Source organism: Neofelis nebulosa, chromosome 18, assembly GCF_028018385.1.
Source record: "Neofelis nebulosa isolate mNeoNeb1 chromosome 18, mNeoNeb1.pri, whole genome shotgun sequence".
Lineage (NCBI taxonomy): Eukaryota > Metazoa > Chordata > Mammalia > Carnivora > Felidae > Neofelis > Neofelis nebulosa.
Window position 1 is genome coordinate 15182230 of NC_080799.1, and position 17691 is coordinate 15199920.

Consider the following 17691-nt stretch of genomic DNA (forward strand, 5'->3'; position numbering starts at 1 on the left):
TTCAGGCTCTCAGGTACCAATCACTCAAGTGTTTATGACAAGAATTTCTAATTACTCTTCCCTTCTTTCCTGCTTTCTTAACATTTTAATGATCTCCTGTTGGCAGAAAAGACACATTTATGAACTGTCAGTATTGTCACCTGTTTACCACTTAACCAAAAGAGGTAGTGGTTTTCTGAAAAGCAATTAGACAACAGACATCAAAGGCTTTAACAAGTTTATGCCCTTTGACTTTGTAGCTCTCTCCCTTCCAGGACCCGAGACAATTTTTCAAACATTCAAAGCGTTATTGAAACATCTCAGGACAGTATGAAAAAGAGGTTAAAATCTTTTTTTTTTAATTTTTTTTAACATTTATTTATTTTTGAGACAGAGAGAGACAGAGCATGAACAGGGGAGGAACAGAGAGAGAGGGAGACACAGAATCTGAAACAGGCTCCAGGCTCTGAGCCGTCAGCACAGAGCCGGACGCGGGGCTCGAACTCACGGACCACGAGATCAGGACCTGAGCCGAAGTCCGCCGCTTAACCGACCGAGCCACCCAGGCGCCCCAAAAGGGGTTAAAATCTAAAGCAAGACTGGGGAGCGGCACCTAGGACTTGCCTATAACCAGTAGTATATGGCGGAGGTGGTGTCTATGTGCATATGCACGCAGGGCCACACCCATCTGGAGCAAGTTCCCGGATAATATCCATGCTGCTACGACGCACAGCATGTTTTAAGTAGTGAGGCTCTAAATACTTGAGAGAAAAAGTGAGGCGAGAGAGGAACAAAATGACACCAACCTCTCTACTTTTGCCTATGTTTGAAGATTTCCATAATTAGTGAAAGAGAAGAAACACTCGAGATCTTCGATGAACAAAATGAAAAGATCTCCGCTGAACAGTATTTGGCAGCCATACCAGAAAATGTACTCAAAAATTACTTTAAAACACAGTATATAATGCACGAAAAGACAGAGATCTTCCAGATTCCCTTTACATATAAAGCCAGAATTCACTTAACAAAAACGGGTAGAGAACAGCAGACCAATCTCACTTGTACTTACAGATACAAAAATCTTATAGAAACTTTAGCAAATACAATTCAGCAGTATGTTGAAAATTCTAGGAATGCAAAGATGATTCCATATGTGGTTACATATTAATATAATTCATCACAGAGTTCATCACAGAAAAGTACACACGATCATCTTCACAGACACACAAAGGTATTTGGTATAATTTAAAAGCCATCCTTAATTTGAAAACAAAACAGAGTAATCAAATCAAAAACCATTTGGCAAACTACACAATTAAAAAACACAACCTTAAGATAAAATGGTCAATGTCATTCTCAGTGGCTTATGAAAAATACAGGCATTCCCATTTGGTCAGACTAACAGAAGAATGTCCACTCTGTTATTTTTATGAACACTTCCCTGAAAGTGAAAATCCAAGCAATAAGGCAAGGGAGCAAGAATTGCTGGACGCTACACAAAAAAACAATTACTTGCAAATGATGTAACTGGGTTCTTGGAAACCTAAGAAAATCAACTAAAAAGTTGTATTAAGGAAAAGTATAAAAATGAACTGCCTTCTTAGCATGGATCAGTGGAGTGAATACGGGCGCTGGGGCCCAACCAAAGCCCAGACCACACACTTAGCTATTTTCATCTCCCTGTTCTCAGTTTCTACCCTGTGAAAAATGGGGGTCCTACACAGGATTAAAAGCTTCAATCCGTGTAGAACTTAGAACCCCAAGAAGTAGTAGCTACTATATGCCAACAGCAACCAATTATGAAATACAAGGCAAGGAAAATTCCACTTAAACAACTATAAAATACATCTGTAAAATATCTAGTGATTAGTTTATGAAATAACATGGACACTGAAGAAAATAAACTTTTCTGAAAGACCTAAAACAAAAACTCACTACATGGACAGCCATGATAGATTTATAATATAATGTTAACTCCAATGGGAGTTTATAATTCCTTTGCACAAATAAACTGGCAATGATACCAACAATAACAAGAAAAGCAGTTAGCAGTTTCTCAGCACTGACTACATGCCAGCTGTTATTGTAAGTGCTTAACATTGGAGCGAAGAGTCCAGTATCTGTCTACTCTTTACAACAAATCCTACAAAATAGGTTTGATTATTATCTTCACATCGCAGTTGTGAAATTGAGGCCTTGAGCTGTTAGATAAATGTCCCAAAGTCACACAGCTGGAAAGCGGCAAAGCTGGCATGTGAACCCAAGGGGCATGGCCCTCTCTGCTTTGCTAAACCTTTTAAAATCGTGAAACAAAACATACAAAGAGAAACATATATAAGCTACATCTGTATAGCAAAAGGGGTTAACACAAAGAAAATACCCATCACCCAGTCGCTATCCGCTCCCTCTGTCCCAAAGATACCTAATACCATTATTCTTTTGTGTCTTGCTTCTGTCATCCAACATTTTCAGAAAATCCATCCGTGTTGCTGCATGTTGACATTTGCTCATTTTCCTTGTTAGCCAGTACTCCATCATTTGAATATACAACAATTCATTCGACCATTCCCCCCAACGGTAGATATCTGGATCATCTCCACTTTTTAGCTGTTCTAAAACAATGCTGTTGTATTTTTATCACACTAGAGTTTAATTTTGCCTGTTTCAGGAAATTGTATAAAATGCTATTATGGCTTATACTCAATTAGGTCTGGCTTCTTTCACTGAATTTGATGTTTGTGAGATCAAACATACTGCTGTGTATCTATTATGTGAATATACTACTAGTGGAAGTTTTGGTTATTTTCCAGTTTGGGTCCTACCAAAATAGTGTCTGTTGCCCCCCGTGTTATTATACTTCACTCTTGAGATGCACAAGAGCATGTATTTTTCTTGGATGCAACGTGTGGAAACGTTGGGTCACAGGAAGTGTATTCATGCAGTGTCAGCATATACTGTCAAACTGGTTTCCAAAGTGATTTTACAATACTTTCACCTGCAGTGTCTCAGGGTTCCAGCTGTTTCTCTTCCTTAACCACACTTGGAGTTTTCAGTCTTTAAATTTTGCCACTCTTGCGTTGTCTATTTTGTATTTGCCTGACTACTAAAGAAGTTGATTATGTTTCTGGCCATTTGGATGCCGGCTATTGGGAAGTACTTGTTCAAGTGTTTTAAATATTTCTGTATTGGGCTGTCTTCTTCCTACTGACTGTTTTTTGTTTTGTTTTGTTTTTTTCAAATGCTTTATATATCCTGGCTATAAGAGAGCTGTTATAAAGGCCTTGGAAACATTTCCATTCACTTTATGGCTTTCCTTTTCACTTTCTTCATATCTTTTGATTAGCAGAAATAGCTAATTTTCATACCTTTTTATCTATAGCATACTTGTATCAAATTGCTACAAAGAGAAACATTATGGGGTTACTGGAAAAGGAATGTTAGTGGATTTCATTAGTTCATTTCAAATTATCAACTTTGCATTCTGGGTTTTGCTGTGACTATGGGGAGCTTGTTCAATGGAATCATTTCAGAGATTTTATTTAAAGTCTGCTTAAAATTAGTTAAAGCAGTTCCTAAGGTCTACAGAAGAACAAAAGGGTGGTACACTCTAGTTAGATTAGATTAAAACAAAAACTGGGTGCAGATGTTTCTTGAAAGGTGAAGGCTGGAATTTCCTCTGCAAAGGAAATACTTAACATTGCTATTTTATCTTCTGTTAGAAAAGAAAAAAAAGTTGGAGTGTCAACTGGACTGTATTCATTTAATTTGAATTAAACTTATTTTTTTTTTCAGTTTGGAGATTTAGTAATTTTAATTTGCATAGGTTCTGGAATGGTTATTACTGCAGAATTTTCTGAATGTGGCATGTTATCTCGTAGGGACAGTTATATAAAAATAGGATGAATATAAAAATAGGATGAAGGTATTGACTTCAGACAAACAGTTTACCTACTTGCTGTTCAATGTACAGTGTTATTCGTAAAATGTCACAGTGTGACTTGTCAAAAATGTCGAGAAGTTGCCATCTTATAATTTCATATATTTTCTGTTTGAGAGTCTAAGATCCCCCCAACCTGCCCCAGTGGTCTGCACACAGTAACAGAATTTTGAAAGTAATATCACAACAAATGTGGTTGGTCCCTAGCAAGAGACCTAGATGTTCACCTCGAAATTTTCGACCAGATCTTTGCGACAGACTTTAAATTTGGGTTTTAACTTGTGTTGTTTCTTAGAGGGAAGTAATAGACGAACTGAAAATACATGGGCTGAAAACTAAGGTCAAAATACCTAAGGTAAATGTTAAATGCTTATCAAGGGGAACCGAGGCAGAAAAAGATTTTAAGTGCAAAGTAGAAAAGGCCCGAGTAGTCAGGAAGGCCAGGCGAAAGGAGGAAAAAGAAGCACAGAGTAACAATTAAGCTATGGCTCCTGGCTCTGGAATCGGCTGTGTGCGTTCAGGCATGCACCCTCCGCCTCTGTAAAATGGGGAGAGTACCAGTACCAGTATCTTGTAGTATGGTTGTAAAGTTAAAAGAACTAAAACAACGGTCTTAGAACATGGCCTGGCACAAAGGAAGGTACGAATAAACTTCGGCTACCATCACCACCACCACCAGCAGCTCCACAGATTCATCACAGGTATCAACCAACAGTCACCGGGTCCCTCTCTACGCTGGGCCCAATTCTAGGTGCTAGAGATACAGCAGCGAACAGAGCCAAGTGCCAACTGTTGTGTCATTTACATTCTAGTCTGACAAATAAACACAACCAGAGTCAGAAAAAAATTAGTGACCATCGCAAAGCCAAAAGAGGAGAGGAGCTGGGAAACCGGCAGAGGTTACGACTCCACCACTGATGCCTTTTGCACCGTCTTCTCAATTTATAAAAACCAAACTGAATACTGACCGAATTGTATGTTTGTCAAAAACTAATTCTGAATGGCTTAAAGCCAAAAAACAACTTAAAATTGAAACAGTCCCTCACTGGGGTGCCTGGGTGGCTCAGTTGGTTAAGCAACCGACTCTTGATTTTGGCTCAGGTCATGATCTTGCAGTTTGTGAGACTGAGCCCCGTGTCGGGCTCTGCACTGAAGCCTGCTTGGGATTCTTTCTCTCTGCCCCGCTCACGCCCTCTCTCTCTCTCTCTCCCTCTCTCAAAAATTAAACATTTAAACACACACACACACACACACACACACACACACACACAATCCCTCACTGATGACCATTGTTTCTAAAAGCAAAGAACATTTAATGCCTCTACTAGAAGTTGGGCAACCTATCAAACTCCTTAGAAACCATGCCTGCTGTTGAAATGGCTTTAAACTAAGCTTTATACTATCTGTGGAAGACAAAACAAAATGTGTCAACTTGATAAGTCAAATAAACAAAGAATGAAAAGGTAAATTCAAAGATATAATTCATGATGCAACCAAATGAAACATTCTTTATGCTCAAAGATAAGCAGGAAAACTGTTATTATAGAATTACTCTCTAAATAAAGTAACCAACCAATTTCAAGCTTAATGAACAACTGAAAATTCCAATAAAGGAAAGAGGGCAAAACAAGATAATAAGCCTCAGTGAAGAAAATCTGATCCAGTGGGAAAAGAAATCATTTAAAGGAAACACATCAAGTCATTAATAATGCTTATTTCCCAACAAGGAAGAGAAAGATTGTACGCTTATTATTTACATTTCTTTTTAAAGGCCCATAAAACACTACAACGTGTACTAACATACACATTACAAAAGTCTCAAGAGAGAAAAGAAAAAATGGCAAAAAGAATGTTTGAAAAAAGAATGGCCAAAAACTTCAAAAATTTGGTGAAAAACATAAATCTACACATCCAAGAAGCTCTACAAACTCCAAAAATGATAAACTCAAAGAGTCTCATAATGAGACACATTATAATCAAACTGTCAAAAGACAAAGAAAGAGGGGTGCCTGGGTGGTTTAGTTGGTTAAATGTCCGGCTCATGATTTCAGCTCAGGTCATGATCTCACAGTTCGTGGGTTTGAACCCCGCATGAGGCTCCACACTGACAGTGCAGAGCCTGCTTGGGACTCTCTCTCTCCCTTTCTCCCTGCCCTTCCCCTATGTGCTTTCTCTCCTTTCTCTCTCTCTCTCTCTCTCTCTCTCTCTCTCTCTCTCAAAATAAATAAATAAATAAATAAATAAATCTTTTTAAAAAAAAAAATAAAAAGACAAAAAAAAATAATAGCTATAAACACCTGCATTAAAAAAAAAAAAAAAGATCTCAAAATTCACAACTCAAGTATCTGGTCCAGAAGAGTAAATTAAACCGAAAGTAAAGAGTAAGAAAGAAATAATAAAGATGAGAACAGAACAGAAGTAAAAGAAATAGAGAAGAGAGAAACAATGGAGAAGAAAAAAACCCTGAAGTTGGTTCTATGAAAATATCAATGCAATTGACAAACCTGAAACTAGACTAAAAAAAAAAAAAGAAAAGACACAACTAAAATCAGAACTGAAAGCGGAGACAATACTGCCAACCTTGCAAAAACAAAAAGGTTATAAAAGAATACTGTGAACAACTATGTCAATAAATTAAATATAACCTAAATTAAATGGACAAGTTCTGGGGCACCTGGGTGGCTCAGTCGGTTAAGTGTCTGACTCTTGGTTTTGGCTAAGGTCATGATCACACAGTTTGTGGGTTTGAGCCCCACATTGGGCTCTGCACTGATAGCGTGGAACCTGCTTAGGATTCTCTCTCTCTCTCTCTCTCTCTCTCTCTCTCTCTCTCTCTCTCTCTCTCCCTCTCTGTTCCTCCCACTTGTGTTCTCTGTCTCAAAATAAATAAACTTTAAAAAAAAAATGGACAAATTCTTAGAAACACACAAATTACCAAAAATGACTCAAAGAGAAATGGAAAATCTGAACAGATCTGCAACAAGTAAAGAGATTAAATCAGTAATGAAGAAACTCCCACACAAAGTCCAGAAACAATGGCTGCACTGGTGAATTCTGCCAAACATTTCAAGGGTAATATTCTTAAACTCCTCCCATTAACAGAAGAAAAATGAACACTTCTGAACTCCTTCTCTGATGTCAGCATTACCTTTGAACCAAACCAAAGATAGCACAAGAAAATACCCAGTGTCCCTTATGAATATAAATGCAGAAATCCTCAACAAAATACTATCAAATTGGATCCAATAGCATATTAAAGTATTATGTACCATGAATAAGTAGGATTTATGCCAGGAATGAAAAAGATAACGTGCTTCATGAATCCATTTATACAAAATATCCAGAACAGGTAGATCCTCAGAAATAGAAAGCAGATTAGTGGTTGTCAGCAACTGGGTAGGGAGGATGGGGAGTAACTACTTAATAGATACAAGACTTTATTTGGAAAGATGAAAATGTATAGGAACTACGTAGAGGTGGTAACTGAATAACACCATGAACGTACTAAATGCCGGTGAATTCTTCATTTAAAATGGTTAACTTTAAGTTATTTGAATTTCACCTCAATAAAAAATAAAAAATCCCTGTCAAAACTCCAGCTGCCCATTTTTCGGGGGTGGGGAAGTTGATTTTCAAGATGCATATAGAAATGCATATGGGCCCAAACAGCCAAAATAACTTTGAAGAAGACAAATTTGGAGGACTCACACCTCCTGATTTCAAGACTTACTCAAAGCTATACTAATCAAGACTGTGTGACACTGACATAAGAACAGACATACAGAACCATGGAACAGAATGGAGTCCAGAAGTGAACCTACACATATATAGACAACTGATCTGACAAACAGGTCAAGTCCATTCAATGGAGGAAAAATAGTCTCTTCAACAAACAGTCCTGAGACAACTAGATATTCACGTGCAAATGCATGAAGTGGAAGCCTACTTCATATTCCATATGAAGATTAAGTGAAAAGATCCATATGTAAGAGCTAAGACAATGAAACTCTGTGAAAAAAATATAAGGACCTTGGATTAGGCCATTAGACATGACATTAAAGCACAAGCAACAAATGAAAAACTAAGGTGAACTTCACCAAAATTAACTTTCCTGCTTCAGTTTAGTTCCTCAAAAAGTTAAACATAGAATCAATATATGACCTAGCAATTCCATTCCTAGGTAGATACACCTGAGAGAATTAAAAATGTAGGGTTCACACTAAAACTTGTACATGAATATTCATAGTTTGTTGATCATAAGAGCAAAAGGTGGAATCAATGCAAATGTCCATCTGCTGAAGAATGGATAAACAAATGTAGTGTATCCATACAGTGGAATATTATTCAGTGGGGGGGAGAGGGCAGGAGGGAAGAAGAATGAGGTTTTGATTAAAGCAATAACATGAGTGAATCCTGAAAACATTATGCTAACTGAAAGAAGCCCGACACTATTAAAAATCGTCTGGAATTAGATAATGCTAATGATTGCACAATGTTGTGATAAGCTAAAAGCCAGTGAATTTATACACTTTGCTATCTATATAGATTCAATGCAATCCCTATCAAAATTCCAATGGGAACTTTCACCCAACTAGAAAAAACAATCTGAAAATTTGTATCCAACCACAAAAGACGCTCAATAGCCAAAGCAATCCTGAGAAAAAAAGAACAAAGCAGGAAGTATCACATATCCTGATTTCAATGTTTACTACAAAGCTCCAGTAATCAAACCAGTATGCCACTGGCATAAAGACAAACACATAAACCAATGGGACAGAGAGCCCAAAATAAACACCTGTGTGTACATGTCAACTAATATTTGACAAGGGAACCAAGAATACTCAATCGGGAAAAGATAGTGTCTTCAGTAAATGGTGCCTGGAATACTGTAAAACATACAAAGCAATGACTTGAAATGGATTAAAGATTTAAACATATGACCTGAAACCGTAAAACTCCTACAAGAAAACACAGGGAAAAAGCTCTCTGACACTAATCTTAGCAATGACTTTTTGGATATGGCACCAAAAGCACGAGCAACAAAAGCCACAATAGACAAATGGCACTACCATCAAAACAAAAAGCTTCTGCACAGCAAAAGAAACCATCAACAAAATGAAAAGACAACCTATGGAATGGGAGAAAATATTTACAAATCATCTTCTGATAAAGGGTTAATAGCTAAAAGAACTCCTACAACTCAATAACAAAAAACCAAACAATCTGATTTAAAAACGGGCAGAGTGACTGAATAGACACTTTTCCAAAGAAGACATCCAAATGGTCGACAAGGACGTGAAAAGATGCTCAACATCACTAATCATCGGGGAAATGTAAACCAAAACCACAATGATCTCAGTGATCAGCTCACACGTGTTGAATAGCCATCCTTAAGACGGCAAGAGAAGACAAGTGTTGAAAAGGATGTGGAAAACTGAGAACCCTTTTTGGGTTTTGGATTCAGGGAACCATTAGTGGTAGTGTAAATTGGTAAAGTCACTATGAACAGTATGAAGTATTCTCAAAAAATAAAAAAATAGAAGCAGCACATGATCCAGCAACCCCACCTCTGGGTATATATCCAAAGGAAATAAAACAGGATATTCAAAATAGCCAAGATATGGGGGCGCCTGGGTGGCGCAGTCAGTTAAGCGTCCGACTTCAGCCAGGTCACGATCTCGCGGTCCATGAGATCGAGCCCCGCGTCAGGCTCTGGGCTGATGGCTCGGAGCCTGGAGCCTGTTTCCGATTCTGTGTCTTCCTCTCTCTCTGCCCCTCCCCCGTTCATGCTCTGTCTCTCTCTGTCCCAAAAAAAAAAAAAAAAAAAAATAGCCAAGATATGGAAACAAACCAAGTGTCTATCAACAGATGAATAGTTAAAGAACATGTGGTGTATACATATACATCAGCCAAGAGAAAGAAGAAAATACTCCCATTTGTGACAACATGGATAAACATGGACATCAAAGGCATTATAATAAGTGAGGTAAATCAGACAGAGAAAGACAAATACAACTGACCCTTAGACAACATAGGTTTGAACTGTGTGGGCCTACTTATACATGGATTTTCAGTAAATATATACGTACAGTACCATAAATATATTTTCTCTTCCTTGATTTTCTTAATAATGTTTTATTTAGCTTACTTCATTGTAAGAATATAGTATAATATGTAGAACATACTAAATGTCTTGGGAGAGTCAAAAGTTAATATGAAGATTTCCCACTGCACGGGGGGTCACTGCCCCGACCCGCTACGATGTTTAACGGTCAACTGTACGATACCACTTAGGTGTGGAATTTACAAAAGGGGAACTCATGGAAACAGTCCCCTGAAGGGTGGGGGAACTGGAGAGATATTGGTCAAAGGGTACAAACTTGTAGTTACAAGATGAATAAAGTTCTGGAGATCTAATGTACAGCAAAGCATTGTGATTTAGTTAACATTGTGATTTCATTAGTTAACAATTTAGTTAACAAAGATGCTAAGAGACTAGATCTTAAATGTTCTCACCATTAAAAAATAATGATAACTATTGGATGTGATGAAGTGTTAACTAATACTACCATGGTAATCATATTGCATTATGTACATGTATCAAATGAACACACCTTCAACTTATAAAATGTCACATGTCAATTATCAATTACATCTCAACAAAAAACCAGAAATGAGCAACAAATATAGATATTTGATTTATTACAAAATTGGCACTATCGAATAAGGTAGAAAAGGATGGTATTTTAAATTAACCGTGCTGGGTCCGATGGGTGCTCATATGTGGGGGGGGGGGGGGGGGGGATAAAAACATTCACACTTAGAAAATGTTTTAATGGATTATAGACTTAAATGTGAAAGAAAAACAACAAAATATCTAGAAAATAAGAATCTCTTCATGACTTTATTAAACAGTTTAAAATGCACTCTACAGAAAAGAAAGCGTGTTTAGCTGGACTACATTAAAATTAGCAACTTCTCCTTATTAAAAGATATTATAAGAAAGAGACAAGCTACAGAGTGAAAAAAGACGTTTACTCATTATCTACAATATATAAAGAACTCCTGAAAACCAATTAGAAAAAGATAATGCAAAATAAAAATTGACAAAGCCACGAATGTTCTTGTATGGCCTTGAATAAGAGGGGTTTTTACAGTTTAATAACAGAGGACAGTAACTTTTAAGAATATATCCTTCTCGTAAGAGGGGATTCAAATGACCAATAAACAGATATGCAAAAAAAAATTTTTGGGGGGGAGAAGGGCAGAGAGAGAGAGGGAGACACAGAAACTGAAGTAGGCTCCAGGCTCCAAGCTCCAAGCCCGAGGTGGGGTTTGAACTCACGAGCCATGAGATCATGACCTGAACTGAAGTCAGAGGCTTAACCAACTGAGCCACCCAGGTGCCCCAACAGAAATGCAAATTAAATCCACAAGAAAATATTATTTCAAAGAAAGACAAAACCAGTTGGTAGCAAGGATGCATATTCACATAATGAAATATAGCAATGAAACAGACTACAGCTGTACACAACATCATGGATAAATCTAACAAACATGTAAAGCAAAATACAGTCGACTCTTGAACAACATGCGTTTGAACTGCACAGATCCACTTAAACGTGAATTTTTTAGGGTACAGTACTGTAAATGTGCTTTTCCTTGTGATTTTCTCAATATCTGCCTTTCTCTAGCTTACTTTATTGTAAGAATACAGTATAATACATATAACATACAAAGTATGTGTTCATCAACTGTTTATGTTATCGGTAAGGCTTCTAGGCAACAGCAGGCTAGTAGCTGGTTTTGGGAGGTGAAAGTTATACGTGGATTTTCAACTGCGCAAGGGGTCAGCACCCCAACCCCAGAGTTATTCAAGGGTCAATTCTATACTGTATGATTCCATTTCTATATAAAGTTCAAGGACAGGGAAAACTACCTTACAGTGTTAGAAGACAAAACAGTGATTATTTTTAGAAAGAAGAGGGGCTGATGACCAGGAAGGAAGATGAATGGTGCAAAAGGGTGACTCTGAAGGTGTTCTTCATATTATATACATACTCATACTGTATTCTTAAGTTTGTTGCTGAAAACAGAGGTGTGTTCATTCTGTAATAATTCACCAAGCTGTCCATTTAAGCTCTATGCACTTTTCTGTACCTATGATATACTATAGTAATAAATCCTATTGGAGATAAAATATATGCAAAGTTCTGGGAAGAGGCATTCTATACGTAAGTATTCATGGGTAAAGTGATGTATTTATTTGACTTGAAATATTCCAATGCCTCCTCCACTCCAAAAACAGAGGGGAGACAGGTGAAATAAGAAATGTAGAGTGCCAGTAGTTGCCAAAGTAAAGACTGTGGTTACACAGGAATTCATTCTAGTGTTTTCTTTTCTCTTGGGTGTTTTAAAAATCTATAATAAAAAGTTTAAAAAATATATTATGTGTGTGTGCTTAAAATATATATATATATATATATATGTGTATATGTATATACACATATATATATATATGTGTGTGTGTGTATTGGACACATATATATATATATCTGTGAATTGGACAGAATTCTGTTGTTTCTAATTAGGCAGCTTTCAGTGCTACATATTCTGGATGAGGTTATTATATCCCAGGACTACAGCTCTTAATTTCAACGATTTATCTTGACAGTTGCAATTCAAGACAATCTCGAGTTGAAGCTGTGTCAAAACAAGATAAAATGGTCTCCTAAAATATGGTACTGAGTTACTAGTAATCAAAGAAATGCAAATTGAAGCAGTAATGAGGTACCATTTTGGGTTATCATATCGGCAAAGATTTTTCAAAATAGCAATATTCAATGCTGCCTAGAGTTTAGCCAAGACAGGCACACTCATTCACTGACAGTGAAAGCAAAATCCAGCGAAAACATTTTGGAAAGTAACACAGCGACATGATTAAAGAATCTGAAAAATACTTAAATCTGTTGACCCAATAATTGCATTTCTAAAAATTTCACGTTTGGAAGTGATAAAAAATTGTGGACACATACTGATATATAAGAATGTTCATTCCAGCTTTGTTCATAATAATGAGATATTATTCTCAAGAGCTTCAATCCCAAGAAAGAGGAAGATGATTTAGGACATAGCTATTTAACACTAAAGATGATATTTCAGAACAGTGGTTATGAATCCTAACATAGCAGAGAAACACATTCCTAACAAAAGAAGAGCTCGATGGAGGTGTGATTTTCAGAAAGGGGTAGGAAATGAGGAGGGGGCTTGTTTTTTTGTATTTGTTCCTACTGAGAATAACTGGTGTTAGAAGAATGTTTAATGATGAGGGATAATTTTTATGCAATAGTGCTGAATTTTTCAATAGCTAAAAAGAAAACTGTACATATATGATAGTATTAATGACATAAATAAGGCTTAAAGGAAATATAATGAAAGCTGTGGGATCAGAAAACATGTACACACATACACACACACACACATTTTTAAATAGTACTGACTCTTGAGAGGAGACTGAATCAGCTTAACAGTCTCTTGATGTTCCTGATCTCAACTATCCATTATAGCAGATGGCTTAAACAAAATTCTGCTGCTCAAAAACCAGAAATTCAGTAAAGGATATAGAAAAAGATTTGCCTTAGGTTCAGCAAAGCCTCAGAAGACCACGCGTATCAGCTGGAATACTAAACAGAGTGTGCCCAGAGTTTGAAGGGTCATGTGCCTCCACAAGTTACTTAATAGCAAAAAAGAAAAAAGAAAGAAAGAAGGACTTGACATCTTCCTGGCAACGTCTTCCTGGCAATGTGGCTAATACGCAGGAAGATGTTGCCTGTGTGAAGGAGTAGAAGGAGGGTGAAACCGTATATGTGATATATGTACAGACACAGAATAGTCCACACATACAACAAGATATTATAATGCATATAATAGACATACAGGCAAAAGGGATTCATCTCCTGAGAAACCACAAGAAGAGAAAGCTCAGAAGTGCAAAATGCAAAAGACAAAGGGGGCTGAGAGCACTGGCAATTGGATGAGACATGGAGAGATTGTAAATAGATATTCAATAGCAAGGAAAAAATTCCCATTAGAGGATTTTTTAAAAAGCAGAATATTTACACTTCAGAAAAGCTTAAGAATAGTACAGAGCAGTGTTTCTCCATCCTCTGGAGGTTGGGAGAAAGTGGAAGAGGTGGCTCCACTGGCATCTTAACGGGACAGTTTCCACTGTGTGAACATGACCTGTATCCTAAGAACCGCTAACATAGAAGCTTACAACATGGGAATGCAAGGAAAAGGAACGAGACTAATAATTTTTGAAAAAGATGAACAAGGGAGAGAGAATGTAAAGAATAAGGACAAAAGGAAAAATAAATGAAGAAGAATAAATAAATGGGAAGGTTTCTACCAGAAGCACGAGCTGAGCACAAAATCCGAGGGCCACTCTCCACTTTCCACGTGAGAGAACATCTGTACTGAGAAGTCTAAAGCCACCACCACAAGGTGAGTGACAGCCTATGTACAGAAGAGTAAATACAGGTCAGATAAACAATGTCATAAAAATCAATAAGCAGAAGATCATGTTATTGCCTACAACCAGGGTGCGTACACAGACTCCAATCACTGAAGCAACACATCGACTTGGATGTCTCCAGATACTGACAAAAGAGCACAATCTCTGGCAATGTTCCCACAGGCAGTCTATCTATCCATCATCCTGCAGCAGACACAAACAGATAGAAACACCTGAATCCAAAGTGTAAAGATGGAATGAGAAGGTTATCTCAATATAGCCAAGCCACAGTTCACAAAACTATTGAGATAAAGTAAATCCAGAAGGAATATAGAACAGCCAGAAACCATACATCCCCAAAATCAATAAATCCTATAGATCTGTTTCTCCAGAAATATTACTTGTAACAATTCATGAGTTTAAGTACCAAATGTTAGATACTAAAAGCTCCCTTCCTGGGAATTAACTGTCCAAATGCAAACACTCTGTAGTTAAGAAATGTTCAGATTGTTTTAACCCACCAATTAACCTCCCTGTGCCTAAACTTGGCTCCAGAATTTAAAAAAAAAAAAAAAAAAAAAAGTGACTCATTAGAAGGTGACTAAACCCTTGAAGTAAGCCTATAAAATTTCCTCCCTGGAAAGCTTAACAGTGACAAGATGTGCCTGTGTATACAGTACTCTACCTCATGTCTGACTCATAAGAAAGTGAATCTGGAATGACAGCAAGATGAGCCTGAAGAAGGGCGGATGGCACTTGCTCTACAAATACTAAAATGCCAAAATTAAGCCTTTCATCTAAAACCCTTACTTATCTAATTTGCATTATTTACCAAATAGTGCATACAATGGACATATAATCAAAAGGATACTTCAAGTTCATCTCTTCAACCATCCCCATGGCAATATAGATGAAATGAAAAATGAAAAGTAAATTAGATAAAACGGGCTAAAAAATATATAATGAAACAGCCTTGTGATCAGAAATTGGACCTAGCAGCCTCTTAGGGGAACATATAGGAACAAAAATAACCTCCTACTCAAGAAGAGCCTGCAAACAATTCCAAAAGATGTGTGGAAATCTAACATTCCCCAAGACAGCCAACATAATCTACAATCAGAAGAGAAATGTTAGTAAAAGAAAATTAAAGTGATAGAGCAGGCAATTTAAAAATAAGCGATAAACTGAAGACATGACTTCATAAAAATGGCAACTTGCCCAAATTACATGCAATTCCAATCAATATCCCCAAGTTCTGTGTGTATATGAGAATTGACAAATTGGTTCTAAAGTAAATATGAAAATGTAGCAAGGTGGTAAGAATAAGCAAGACAATTTTGAAGAAAAATAATTTTAAAGAAGGAAGAGGGGTCTTTGGTGCTAAATATCAAGTCTTATAAAGCTATAGTAACCATGGGGCAATGAGACAAGAAAGAATAATCAACATAACACAGTAGAAAGTTTAGAAACATCCATGAATATATGAAAACTTGATTACAATAGGCAACCATTATAAATCATTGGGTAGAGAACAAATTATTCAACAACGAATGTTGCTGCAATCGATTATTAACATGGGGGGAAAAGAACCCCTGCTTCATAACATCCTTAAAAAAATAAACAGATAGGGGCCCCCGCATCGGGCTCTGTGCTGACAGCTCAGAGCCTGGAGCCTGCTTCGGATTCTGTGTCTCCCTCTCTCTCTGACCCTCCCCCACTCACGTTCTATCTCTCTCCTTCAAGAGTAAATAAACATTAAAAAAAAAATTTTAAATAAATAAACAGATAGATATGCACACATATACATGTGTATGTGTGTGTACATATGCTCATAGAGATATTTGGTCCTTAATAAAAAGCATTTGCAAGTTAATGAAAACCATACACATCTCAAAAGAAAATAATGGTTAAAAACCAAAACAGTATTTCACAAAAGAATACATACAAAGGGTCAACTAAAATATAGCAAATTATTTTAATATCACAAATAATTAAATGCACATTAAAACAATGGGCACTGGTAAAAAAAAAAAAAAGTTCAAAGTAGCAATGTTCATAATAGACACAAGCTGGAAACATCCTTGATGCTCATCAAAAGTTCAATGAATTAGGGGCGCCTGGGTGGCGCAGTCGGTTAGGCGTCCGACTTCAGCCAGGTCACGATCTCGCGGTCCGTGGGTTCGCGCCCCGCGTCAGGCTCTGGGCCGATGGCTCGGAGCCTGGAGCCTGTTTCCGATTCTGTGTCTCCCTCTCTCTCTGACCCTCCCCCGTTCATGCTCTGTCTCTCTCTGTCCCAAAAATAAATAAAAAACGTTGAAAAAAAAATTTTTTTTTAAAAGTTCAATGAATTACATTTTTTTTTAACGTTTATTTATTTTTGAGACAGAGAGAGACAGAGTATGAACAGGGGAGGGTCAGAGAGAGAGGGAGACACAGAATCTGAAACAGGCTCCAGGCTCTGAGCTGTCAGCACAGAGCCTGATACAGGGCTCGAGCTCATGGACCGCGAGATCATGACCTGAGCCAAAGTCAGACACTTAACCAACTGAGCCACCCAGGCGCCCCAAAAGTTCAATGAATTAAAAAATTTGTGACACATTTACAATAGGATTCTATAGATCAGTGAAAAAAATTAATCATTGCTACATACAATAACATGGATAAATTTAATGGATCTAATGCTACTAAAGAAGCTAGACCAAATAAAAGAGTACATGTTTAATGATTCAGAATAGTGGATAATTTGGGAGATGAAGGCTAGTGTGGAAGGGACATGAAAGAGACCTTTAGGGTGTTAATTATACAGGTGGATTGACTTTATTTAAAAATTCATCAGGGGCGCCTGGGTGGCTCAGTTGGTTGGGTGACCGACTTTGGCTCAGGTCATGATCTCACAGTTCATGGGTTCGAGGCCCTGTGCTGACAGCTCAGAGCCTGGAGCCTGCTTCAGATTCTGTGTCTCCCTCTCTCTGTGTCCCTTCCCTGCTCATGTTCTGTGTTTCTCTGTCTCTCAATGATAAATAAACGTTAAAAAATAAAATAAAAAAAAAATTCATCAAGCTGTACACTTAGGATTTCTATGCTTTAGTGATAAATGTTACACTTCAACAAAAAGAAAATTAACAATAAAAATAAGACTTATAAGACCACACATAAAATAAGACAACTTTATTGTTTTATAAAGCTGAGTAATGATAGAATATCAACATGTGAAGTTGGTAAGAATGTGCAGAAATGACAAGTCCATGTGATACAAGCTTAT

The 17691-nt window shown here is 37.2% G+C and overlaps 1 protein-coding gene across 2 annotated transcripts in view; it reads right to left on the minus strand.

Moving 5' to 3' along the window:
• Positions 1–17691, minus strand: part of LOC131501172 (S-adenosyl-L-methionine-dependent tRNA 4-demethylwyosine synthase TYW1) — a 216146-nt gene that overhangs the window by 35310 nt on the left and 163145 nt on the right. The gene's annotated exons all lie outside the window — the stretch shown is intronic.